At 48.0% G+C, this 12,117-nt stretch overlaps 1 protein-coding gene across 4 annotated transcripts in view; it reads left to right on the top strand.

Annotated features, from left to right (window-relative positions):
* Window positions 1–11,574, top strand: part of LRATD2 (LRAT domain containing 2) — a 134,155-nt gene extending 122,581 nt beyond the window's left edge. Inside the window, exons 6-8 of one of the 4 annotated variants that reach the window (XR_008419878.1) lie at window positions 6,820–6,996; window positions 9,805–9,936; window positions 10,987–11,574. The gene's annotated coding sequence lies outside the window, so the exon portion shown is untranslated. Of the gene's footprint in view, window positions 1–6,819; window positions 6,997–9,804 lie in introns of all 4 variants that reach the window. The other 3 variants (XR_008419879.1, XR_002082842.2, XR_008419877.1) reach the window with 3 other exon arrangements.
* Window positions 11,575–12,117: the final 543 nt, after the last annotated feature.

Genomic DNA, 12,117 nt, shown 5'->3' with positions numbered 1-12,117 from the left:
ACACTAATGGTCCATTACTCTGGACTTGTAAGTGCCTGCGGCAACGGAAGCTCATGTCACCTGTCACACGTGGGTTCCAACAATTGCGGAAATGTGGGCTGCTTCAGAGGATTCAGTCGTTAATGACTCAACTGGTCCCAAGGATTCTGAATCATGCCCCTCACCCAGTCAACTCTTTTGTGCCCCTTTCTCCAGGGCACGTGAGGATTTTGACTACAGTAATTCTAACATAATTATTCAATAACCTTAACACAAGAAGAAAATGTCAGTCAGACTTGTTCTCTTCACCATTACACGCCTGTCCAAGTTACCTCAGCCTAGCTGCCTATCCACCCTCCATTCTCCAGGGCATTAGGGGGACAGCCATGGAGGGGAGCAGGCTAGCTGGCTGATTGACATGGAGCTTGTGTGCAGAAAGCGGCAGAGGCTTTTCAGCAGAATTACTGAAGTCCGCTTGCTTCACTGATGAAGGATCTGAATGAAAATTGCCTTTAAAGAATTCGAAAAAGGGAGGGATAACAATAGATCAAAGCCAGCCCCCAAAAGAGAGAGCACTTTATTTATAGTTTCCACATTAATTCAAAACAATCTGATGAGCAGAGATTTGCCCATGCACGCACTTTCCACAAAAACAAATGCCTCTCAGGTTGCTTTTATTCTAATATAATATCAGTGCCCAAGGCGAAAAACATTCTGTACTTCACTCAGCAGAGCCTGTCCAAATTTACAATTAAATAGAACTGACACAGCTGATCATACCGAAGCTTGTTTCCTTTTCAGCTGGGGCCTCTCTTTTGGAAGCTTGGATATTATGCTGGCTATGTCCCAAACTGATGGAGCTTTACTGTACCATTTTCCTCACAGGCACTGGGATGCTGTGTGTACTTAAAGCAGTGGGTCTCCATTCCACACGGGATGCTGGGAAATGTGGGAGGGATTGCTGCTGGCATCTAGCGGGTAGGAGTCAGAAATGCTGCTAACCATCCTACCATGCCTAGGACAGCTCCCCCACAAAAGAATGATCTGGCCCCAAATGTCACTAATGCTGAGGCTGAGAAACCCTGAGTTAGGAGATGGCTGGTTGGGAGACTCTCCAGGGTTGGGGGATTGGAAAGGCTCTCCTCCCTGAAGCTGTATGCTTTCATGAGAGAGAATGAAATTGTGAGCTTCTGCTCAAAATTCCATGTGGGAAGGCAGTATGGTAAGCCCAGGAGGGAAACCAGAATGGTACAGAACCCAGAGAACAGTAAGCAGATATTGGACTGAAGATTATGGAACCAGATCTGTAGAACCATGGAAATGCACGAAGGAAAAGGAGGTTGAGTAGGTTTGGAGCAGCATTTGGCAGTAGGTCCTATTGTCTATGTCTCAATTTTATTGTCTACTGCAGTGTGGAATGTAGAAGACTTGATGTCTTTGGGGAGGTCTAATAATGAGGCAGATGCCTTTGTAATATTTTCATTATTTTTTTCCCTAATGTATCAGAATGTCTTGAACAGGGGTCTTAAACAGGTGACCCATAGATGAGGTGAGCACACAGATTAGTCTCTCATTCTGCCAACGTGATATTTAAGAAAGAAAGGAAGGAAGGGAAGAAAGTAGAAAAGTAGGGAAGGAAGGAAGGAAAGAAGGAAAGAAGGAAGGAAGGTAGGAAGAAAGGAGGGAAGGGACAGAGGGAAGGAAGGGAAGGAGGGAAGGAGGGGAGAGTGGGAAGGAGAAAAGGAGTTTGTTTAAATGCCTATAGGCAAGGCACATGTTTTTTAGTTCCCCAAACCCCACCCCTGTCTATTGTTATGCCTGGTCTCAGCCACACATTTATGTTCCTTGCCTGACCCGAAAAGCCCCCCATTTGATTTCTTCACTCCTTGGGTCTTAGATTTCATCATTACCTGTCAGATGTGTAGCAGTAGAAAAGTTCCTAAAACTATGCTATGATTTGGTCAGTCCCAAATCCACAGGCTGGCCTGGATTCCTTCAACTATACAAAGAGAAAGATTGGTATTCAGGTGGCTTTTCATGAGAGGTATGGGAAGCCATCCCACTGTTTTATGGCCACCCTTGAAACAAAAGATCATAAAAGGAATATTAGAGGTGGAAATAACAAGCGTCATGTAGCCCAGTGGGAGCTTCCTATCAGAATGACCTTGGTAGCTTGTGGAAAACACCCATACCCTGCCCGCCCCCCCACACTTCAGACATTCCAGTTTAATTGGTGAGCAGAGGGCCTGGGCATCTGTATTTTTTAAAAGCTCCCAGATGATCCTAGATGCAGCAAGGTTAAGACACCACTGATCTAGTCTGTCTTCCTCATTCTCAGAAGAGGAAAATGAAGGTCAGAGAGGCATAAAGTTTGCTTAAAATATATTTGCTAAATATGCGTGTTTCTACTGTTTTGCATTCTCGCTCCCATCAGGTCTAAATATGCAGTGGTAAAGATAAGAAGGAAACCCAAGAACTGTGCGCTAGGAGTGTTTTAAGCTCTTGTTGGCAGAAGGACCAGCTGGCAGTTCCTGATGGAAACAGGCTCTCTTGAGTTTCACAGCTGGGTGGGTAGCCTATGGGTCCTCCGGTTCCGAGAAACATCCTATGGCCTTGAAGGGTGGCTTGCAATGCTACCTTCACTTGAGGAATACTTTCATCTACTTGCTTTATTTAAATCCAGTATTTTCCACGCGTTGAATTTCAGGCATACCTGTATTGTCCAAGGCGTGGATGGAGATGTACTTTGAAAGGATGTGGATATGTCTATCCTCATGGAAAAACGTACACTTCAATCTGTCATCAGAGTGACGTTAATAGGGAAGGAAACACAGCCAAATTCCCTTTGAGCAACACGATAGCCCAGGGATGCGTGATGGGAGAGACAGCGAGCAAGGTTCATACTGGGAATGGACAAAGCATCCCAGAGCCAGTGCTGGTGGCCGCTGGACTCACCTGTGAGAGGCAGTTGAGGAACCAGGTCTCCTGGGCCCAAATCGCAGCTTCCCCAACTACACATTTGGCAAACTTGCACAAACGTTCACTCCCACCAACAGAGGAAAGACCATAAAAACACGCAACCCCACAGACTCCCTCCTCCTCCAAATATTTCACAAAACTCCAAAGAGGGTGAAAGAGGGTGGGTGACCAATAGGAGAAGGGTTCTATTGCTGAGCCCTCCAAAGCGAGTAGGCCCTTTAATGTATCTTCTCTCATTCTTTCCCACAATGAGCCGTGTGTGAGGTTTGACATTCAAGACCACATTTTAGGACAACAGAAATCAAGGCTCAGAGATTAAGAACCCTCTGCCAAAACTGCATGGCTAAAAAAGCAGAGCTGGAATTCAAAGCCACTGGTCTTCGAACTACAGATGAACGTGCTTACCTGTAGGCCTTGTGTGGTTTTAGGGAGCACTTGGCTCGCGTTTAGAAAGTGGGTTTTGGTACTATTGGATCGTCTGGACTTGGTAAAATCCAACCGGGAAATAGGTTTATTCTGCTCCCATATTGTCCTCAGATATACACTCTGGACCTTCATTCCCATCCTTGACATTTCAAGATCACATGGCTTTTCTAACCTCTTCCTAGTTATTTATGGTTATTTTTGATATTAGAAATAGCAAAACTTAATTTCTAGTTCAGTTTTTCCTCCCAAACTCCCCCTTGCCTGCCCCCGCCCCCCGCCAGCCTCCTGCCAACTCTCCTTCCCGCCCCAGCTCAGGTCAGACTCTGCAAAGTGGGAGGGGGTGTGCACTTTTCATCTGGCTCCCTCGTCTGCGTCTGGTTGGTTTTTTTTTTTTTTCATTTGCTCTTTCTCCCCTCCTCCCACACGCCCCCCATGGCCTCTGCTCTCCCCAGGATCTGCTCAAGGAGAAAACCGAGCAATTAAAATCTAAAAATGGTTTTCCATGATCGATGTTATCGCGTCTGACATCTGTGCCCCTGTATCTGGCCGACACCCAAATGCTGGCATTGCTTCTCTTGGGGGCTATGTGAGTTCTTTGGCAACACCGTCAGATTTGGGGAATCACGAGGAAGACACAGAGACTCAGCACAGAGTAGCCCTCACAGCTATAATTCATTACAGGGCAAGGATGAGGACCAAGACCAGCAAAGGGAAAAGACACGTGGGGCCTCAGTCGGGGAAACCGGATGCAAGCTTCCAAAGGTCCTCCCTGGTGGGGTCACCCGGGACACGCTTAACTCTCCAGCGGTGAGTTGTGACAACAAGCTCATTAGAGACCATTCACCAGAGTCTTCACTGGAGGCCAGTACGGACGTCCCTCTTCCCAGCACAGCCCCCAATTCCAGACTCCTGGAAGGGAAGCACGTGTTTGGCATAAACCATGCCGTTTGTGCAATCAGTTTATGCCTAGACAGCCAGAACGGCGGTCAGTCCTGGGGATGCTGGGAAGGGTCTGATTTCCCAGTCACCAGCCGACACCAGTTAAGGGCCACCCTTGTAAGCAAGGCTTTCATCAGAGAGCGGTCAGGCCTGCCGTGGTGACTCATCACCCCTTCCAAGGCGCTCTCATCCCGCACCTCTAAGCAGCCCTCTCCAACTGCCTCTCAGCAGCTGCCAGCAGCACAATGCAGCCTCTTCCTGCGGGGAAGCAGCAACCCAGGCAGGCCGTCTCTTAACCATCTGATGCCTTTGCTATGAACTCAGAAGCTCCTCGTGTCTCCTGCTGCGGTATTCTGGCTCTGCTGGCGGGTCCCACCAGCCCTCCCCCAGAGTAACAGTCAGTCACCTCATTCTGTCCCACCCAACTCTTGAGAAGACTGTCATGTGCTCCCAAGAATTTCCCCACTACTCTGGTGTCCCGTTGATCCTGGGGGCCACTGAGTTCCCTCTCTTGGCTTGAGAGGGGAGAGCATTCCTCCCTTATATTGCCAACAATGTTCTGCGAAGAAATGTCTCCCGGGGAAATCTCTAGGCAGCTCTTATCTGGGGAGTGGAGGTGGTGGGGGGTGGGCTGAAGGGTTCAGAACGGGGTCCGGTCACTTCTCAGCTTCTTTGTCAGCGTGTCCAGCACGGGTCTCAGAACTCATAGTACTTGCTTTTTATTGTTCAGAGCTTTGGGCTTCTGCCAACACTCTGAGAAATGGAAGTTCCGATCATCGTCATGTCCCTTGATTCCTATTTCTGTATCTTTCATTCTATTCCTACTTCCATGGTTCTTGTCCAGACGTGATCACCTCCCAGCTTTACCCGGACACGCACAGCCCTTCTATTTCTCCCACTTGCAGTCTGTCTTCCATGCAGTTTTCAGAGTTGTCTTTCTAATATGATGTGATCTTGTCATTCACCTGCTGAGGCTCCGCGGGCTGTCCCGAGGCCATGGCACGTCCACACTGCTCCACTCGGCACATGAAAGCCCTTCATAGTCCTGTCTCACCTGCCTTTCCAGTTCCAGGTCCAGCCGTTCCAAAACTCTTGCTTCCTGCGTGTTGAGCTCTTTCTTTTTCTGGACCGTTGTTCACGCCCTTGTCTACACGGGGAACTTTGCTTGTCTACGTGGGGAACTTCCACTCACTCCTCAGTGGCCCCAGATAGAATGATCCGCTTCCTTTGCTGTGTCTTCGTAGCAATTTGTGCACCTCAGCTCCACCATTTACTAGCTGTGTCACCTTGGGCAAAAACACTTAGCCTCTCTGTGCCTCAGCATTCTCATTCGTAAAATGGGGAAGATCATCTTACCTACCTCCCTGGGGACTTTGGAGGACTACGTTTAAATAAATTAATATTGTAAAGCCCTGAGAACTGTGCCTGGCATTAACCACACGCTACAACATTTGTTGCATAAATAAATGCCTCAACTTTGCATGTTTCAGCAGACCCATGTTTCCCTCCAAGCTTTGTGAGGGCCAGAGTCTTCCCCATCTGTTTTTGCCTGGCCAGGGTAAGCCTATCTAGAAGGTGCTCAGTGTACAGCTGGGATGAAATATTATGGAATAAATGATATGATGTCTGAGATCTTCTTCAAAAATAGTACAGGAGGAGGGAAAGTGAGTGTAGGTAGAGGCAGAACAAGATTGAATAATTGTTGAAAATGGTTGATAGACTCACTGGGTTATTCCTTTTTTTTTTTTTTAATGTGTATTTATTTATTTTGAAAGACACAGAGAGAGAAAGAGACACAGAGAGCAGGGGAGGGGAAGAGAGAGAGGGAGAGAGAATCCCAAGCAGTCTCCACACTGTCAGCACAGAGTCTGACACGGGGGCTCCATCCCGTGAACCGTAAGACCATGACCTGAGCCAAAATCAAGAGTCGGTAGCTCAACCGACTGAGCCAATTAGGGGCCCCTCATTGGGTTATCCTATTTTTACACACGTTAGCAATGTTCCAGATTACAAAATTAATTAGCAAAAAGGAGGAAAACAGTCTGTTGAAGGAATTAGGGAATTAAAGATAATACTCTCTGTTGTTTTGATTCCTCTATTTCTGTCCTTCCTTTTTAAAATCTAGCTTCAAGCTCTGATTTTAGAAGGGAGGAGGAAAGCGGAGGGAAAGAGTAGTCAGGAATCTTCTCTTTTCCGTGTAGGGAATGTTCTTTCCTTCCCTCTGTCTTGGAGCCACTTGGACTGCCACACACGTTTGGGAATTTTCTTTTTTTAGGCAACAGGTTGCTATCTTACTTGAAATGAGGTAGCTGTCGTTCTTGAGTCATTTATGAAACTTTTCTTGGGAATTTGTGAGTTTTTCCTTTTTTCATATTTGCTCAGTTACTAGCTGTCTTGGAGCAACCCTAACCTGACAATTGATAAAGTGATTTCAAAAGCCACACATTTCCTGATTTGCATTTTTTTTTTTTTTTTTTTTTTTGCTGTCTGCTAAAGATGTGGCCTCTGGAAGGGGCAGTTCTGTCAGACGGCAGTCTGTCCCCGATGTTGGCAGAAGCCTGACAGGTCTGGCTGCAGGAGACCCTGAGTACTCACTGCTGTCCATCAAGCAAGGGAAAGGACCACCTCACATGTCCAAACGGGGCTGGATGTTGTCAAATTCCTCGCGGCTGTGTAAGTAAGACGCTTTCTTTACGCGCTTGGAAAATCATAATGAACTACCGTGCACGTGTAAGGGGGGGTGTTTAGCAGGGAGGGAAGTGAATTCATCGAGCCCCCAAGTGAACTGTTCTAAATGCTCTGCATACTTTCCCTTATTTCTTCCTCACGTCTGTCAGGAAGGATTCGTTCATCCCTAAATTGCAGATGAGGACTGAAACTCAGAGAAGTTCAGGAACTTTGCTTTTTTCTAAGTCATGAATCTGCGATTGGAACCCAGGTCTGATTTCCACACTTGAGTCCTTTCTACGGTGATTCTCACTGCTTTCCGCAGATTTCTAATACCCAAAGGGAGCACAGGGGCTCTCTCCAGCACCATGGGACGAGGCGGGGAGGTAGAACAGATGGGGCTGTGTATCCCCCAACTTGATGCAACCACACCGGCTTTATTTTAATTACTTCTTCTTTTTACGTAGCAACGATTGCTAATATTTCGCGTGTACCTGTAAGTGCCAGCCACTGTAATTAGCTATTTCTATACACTGTGTCATTCAGTGCTCGTGATAGCCCTAAGAAAGGGATGCTATCACAATTCCTCATTTATCCCCAAGAAGACCGAGGCACAGAGAGTATGAGAAACTTGCCAAAGGTCATACAGCTAGCTAGCTTGGCCAGGAATTGACACTGTGTGGTCTGAATCGAGAACCCAGAATACCTGATCCCACCAGATTTGACTTAAAGAAAGAGATGTGTGCAGTATCCCATGCTGCCTCGTGCAGCAGACTTTTCCTTCCCTCTTCCTTTTTCCCTCCCTTCTCCCCTCCCTTCCTTTCTTCCATCCAATCTATACCAAGTAGGCTCTGGGGGTAAGAAATTGAGACTGAGTAAAACAAAGTTCTTACCTAAGGAGAATCTCAGGGTTTGGAAGAAGGAATCGTATATACAAAGCAGAATGTGAAGGTGGAGCCATATTACCCAGGCCCCGAAGAGAGAGGATGCTTCACAATCTGGCAAACAAGGTGTTGGGAGACTTTCTGAGACCACTCCCGAGGGGCAGGTCCGAGACTTGCCCACTAAACTTCGATTCACGGTCACTTTTCTTTCCTGTCTCCCCAGAGGTGCATTTGAATGGCAGCTCCCTGAGTTCTCAGGGTGACCCTGGCAGAGGGAACTGGAGGTGTGATAGGCCACTCTCATTCACCCATCCTCCTTCTCATTTCCTATTTTGTGTTTGTTTGTTTGGTTGGTTGGTTTTTGTCTTCTTTTTTTTTTTTTTTTTTTTTTTTTTTATTCCAGTTAGCTAACATACAGTGTAATATTGGTTTCAGAGGTAGAATTCAGTGACTCATCACTTATGTACAACACCCAGTGCTCATCACAACAGGAGTCCTCCTTAGTACCCATCACCCATCTGGACCATTCCCCACCCACCTCCCTCCATCAACCCTCGGCGTGTTTTCTGTCTTTAAAAGCCTCTCATGGTTTGTTTCTCTTTCTTCTCTTTCCTCCTCCACCCCTTCCCATATGTTCATCGGTTTTGTTTCTTAAAGTCCACATAGAGTGAAATCATATGGTACTTGTTTTTCTCTGATTGACTTATTTTGCTTAGCATGATACACTCTAGCTCCATCCACGTCATTGCAAATGGCAAGATTTCATTCTTTTTGATGGCTGAGTAATATTCCGTGCTATTGTTTTGTTTTGAATCAGAGCTTCCAGAGATATCTTCTCTCTGTCTCTCCCATCTTCTCTGACTTTAATGCCCATGTGTACACCCGGGTATCTTTCCTACTAAGGGAAAAATGGTTAGCAGTAAGGAAGGTAGCGAGGACCACTGAGCTCTCTCCATCTGTAACATGCTTAGGAAGCAAGCCCACTGTATTGCACTGTGAGTGCAAATTTGCAGCTTACTGAGTACCAGAAGCAGCTGCCACCCAGTTCCCTGGGGGCAGATGGAGTCTCCTGGGAGGAGAGAGCCCTAGGGGATCCCAATTCCTGGGGTGGAGGTTGGAAAGCACCTCCTCTGTCCCACCACCCAGGGCTCTGCTTTGCAAGCTTGAGGCCTACTTTGTGGTATTAGCCACCTGCTCTCCGGGCTGTCCATGCCATCTAGTCCTGTCAACCGAAGGTGTCAGGATTGGGCACCGCCGTTGAGTCCCCTCTCTACAGCAAGAGGGGTTCTGGAAGACTTCTGCTTACCTGAGTCTAACTTCTGGGAGGAACTTACTATTTCCAGAGGAGTCTGCCTAGGGTTATGTGTTCTACCTCACTGCCAGACCGGCTCCTCCCTGACTTCTCTGCTCACACCGCACCCCGCCCCCCCCCCCCCGCCCCTTGCCCCTGCCCCTGCCCCTGCTGACCCCTCCTCCATCACAGCCCCCTGGGTGTCTCTGGAAACCCCCCCCCCACCCGCCGACCCCTCACAAGAGTGATAGCCACTCTCCCCTCCAGGATACCTCCTTTCTTAGAGAAGAAACACATTCCTTTTGTCTTCCCAAATCTTAGTCTACCTGAGGGAGGCATGGCTAAGTCAGCATGAACTCATGCACCCTCTCTCCGTTCGTTACATGAAAACTGGGCCTATCGGGGGTGGGGGAGATGTGTTTTGTCACGATCCTCCTGAAACCATGTGCTGGCCCTGCTGACTTTCAGCTGTGGCTCCCAGTTCTCAGGCGGGGCAGAGCCTTCTCTGAAATGGGAAGTCAATATAAGGGAGGTAGGGGCAGGGCATGTTCTAGATGGCGTTAAGCTGTTGTCGGTTCCACGTGGACTCCTAGGGAGGCCCGTCTTACTGAACACAGCCTTGTCTTGTTTCCTTTCCAGCAGTCTCCTTTTCTCCAGCCTGGCGACAGGTGTCCCGACAGAGCCCAGTTACCAAAGGCAGTCACCGACTGCTTGTGCGCCTTCCAGAGGAGCTCGTGTTCCAGCATCAAAGACTGAGGCTTGTGCATTGAGGTAACGAGCTGCTCCCAGGCAGGGACTGACTCACTTATTTACCAGACTTTCTCCTTTTCCTCGACAATAGTGCCAGCCCTTAAGAGCTGCTCAGTAAATGTCTTTTGAATGGACTAAGGCACAAGCATCTGGTGCTTTCAATGCTATCGGCTTTAATAAACACCATTGAGTGGCATCTTGTGAAGATTAGCTAAAACAACCTGGCAGCGTCAGCGGGTAGTTATTTTGGTCCCCATTTTATTTAGGAGGAATCTGCAAGAAGTTAAGTAACTTGCTCAAGAGGCACAAAGCTTGTTAATGGCAGAGTCGGGATCTGAACTCTGGTCTGTCCATTTCCACACCGCGGGGAGTTTGGTGCACGTCACTGAGAAGCACTGTGGCACTGATACCGTGCAAAGAGCCGTGGAAACACAGAAGTCACCGCTTATTCTGCCTGGTAGAATGACGACAGCCTTCACAGAGGAAATACTGCAAGTTTTGTGAGCTGAATATTGAGATGCGTTCTGCAATGTGGAGAAGGGCCGGGGGGCATTCAAGTCAGAGCTGCATTTGCAAAAGGCAGAGCATGGGTAGGAAGAAGCGAGACTATGCAGCAGCACACAGGGAACAGGTTCTAAGTCAGGCAGGTAAGAGGATGGGGGATGATGTGCTCAGGCAAGTTAGAGTCAGAGTATAGGTGAGGCACGATTCTATCCAACTTGGACAGCTTCCAGAGAATTCTATAATAAGCCAGCTGCATGGCCGGAATGTGCACTTGTCTTTGCAGAGTTTGGCAGTGGAGAAAAATCTTCTGGGGAATAGTTCTCCTGGAAGGGAGACCCCTCCCTTCCCCCCACCTTCTTTGCCACCAGTACAGCAAACGTGTGACCTCCAGCAGTGTACCTTCCAGAAGAAAGTACTAGTTAAATTCTCTTAAGGAACTTAGGCAACCAATCGGACCCTTAAGGTCTTTGGGTTTCCTGCTTATAAAGGTTCTGTCTTTGATGCCCTCATTGCTGGTAGCGGCTGCATGGTTTGTGGAAGTTAATGTCCCTTTTCTCATCTCTGCAGATTGAGGACACCACAAAAGAACGCTGCGGGGCGTACAGCCACAAACTTGACATTTCTAGCTCCAGATCTGCACAGGCAATGGCTGTGCTGCAGGGACTGTCCCCTGTGCCTACTCCCTGGTCATCTGAGTGGATCTGTATTGCTGTTTGGAAATATCAGCCTCTGTTGCACATCTTGCAACCAGCTGGCCGGAGTGGGAGGTGGAGTCCCTTGCTATGAAACAGAGCTTTACTTTGCTGGTAACGTGTGTCCGTAGTGTATTGAAGGTAACTTAGAAATGCTGTGAGCCCAAACTTCATTTTATGGAGGAAAATAACTGAGGCTCAGAGACGTGGAGTGTCACGCTCAGGGTCACCCAGCAGCCCTGCCTTGTCCTATGCAGTAGCCACTCCCCTCCTGTGCCCACGAAGCCCTTGAAATGGGGCCAGTCTGACCGGAGTGTGCTTTCAGTGTAAATACACACAGGATTTCATTGATTCCGTAGGAACGTAAGTATCTCATTGATATTTTTTACATTGATTATATGTTGAAATGATGACATTTTGGAAACTTTTGGCTAAATTAAATGTATTATCAAAAATAAGATCACCTGTGTCTTCTTTTGCCTTGTTCTCGTGGCTGTTAGAAACTATAACATAACAGACGTGGCTTGCATTATGTTTTTACCCGACGGCATTCTTCTAAAGCTTGGAGTAGAACACAGGCCTCTTGCCATTCATGCTAACCCAGAGCAGCGTGGGGAGTGCTGGCTGGATCCACGAGAAGCCAGAGGCACGGACACTGGTTAGGAGGCCCCTGCAGCAGGCATGCCCACCCCCCTGTGGGGGCTGCGATGCTCCCCGCTAGTCAGGAGAACAAACTCCTATTACTGTGCCTGCTGGCCCTCTCATGCCTCCCCTCCCCCGCTCCCTTTCTAATCTTCCCTGCCTTCAAGCTTGCTTCGTCTTTCTGTCCCACCCCAGGTGTCTGAGATGTGAGGCAGCCCAGTCTCCTTCATTGATCTGTTTCTGCCTCCTTCCGACCTGGTTCGATCTGTGGCCATTCCTCCAGCCGTCTCTGCAGCCTTGCAACTGCCTTAAACAACCATTCACTCTTCTTCCCCACAGAGCTCTCACTTAGGAATGATCTCAA

The sequence above is a fragment of the Panthera pardus genome, unplaced genomic scaffold (assembly GCF_024362965.1).
Source record: "Panthera pardus isolate Hobbes unplaced genomic scaffold, ASM2436296v1 HiC_scaffold_7, whole genome shotgun sequence".
NCBI lineage: Eukaryota > Metazoa > Chordata > Mammalia > Carnivora > Felidae > Panthera > Panthera pardus.
This window is presented reverse-complemented; position numbering and strand designations above follow the sequence as displayed.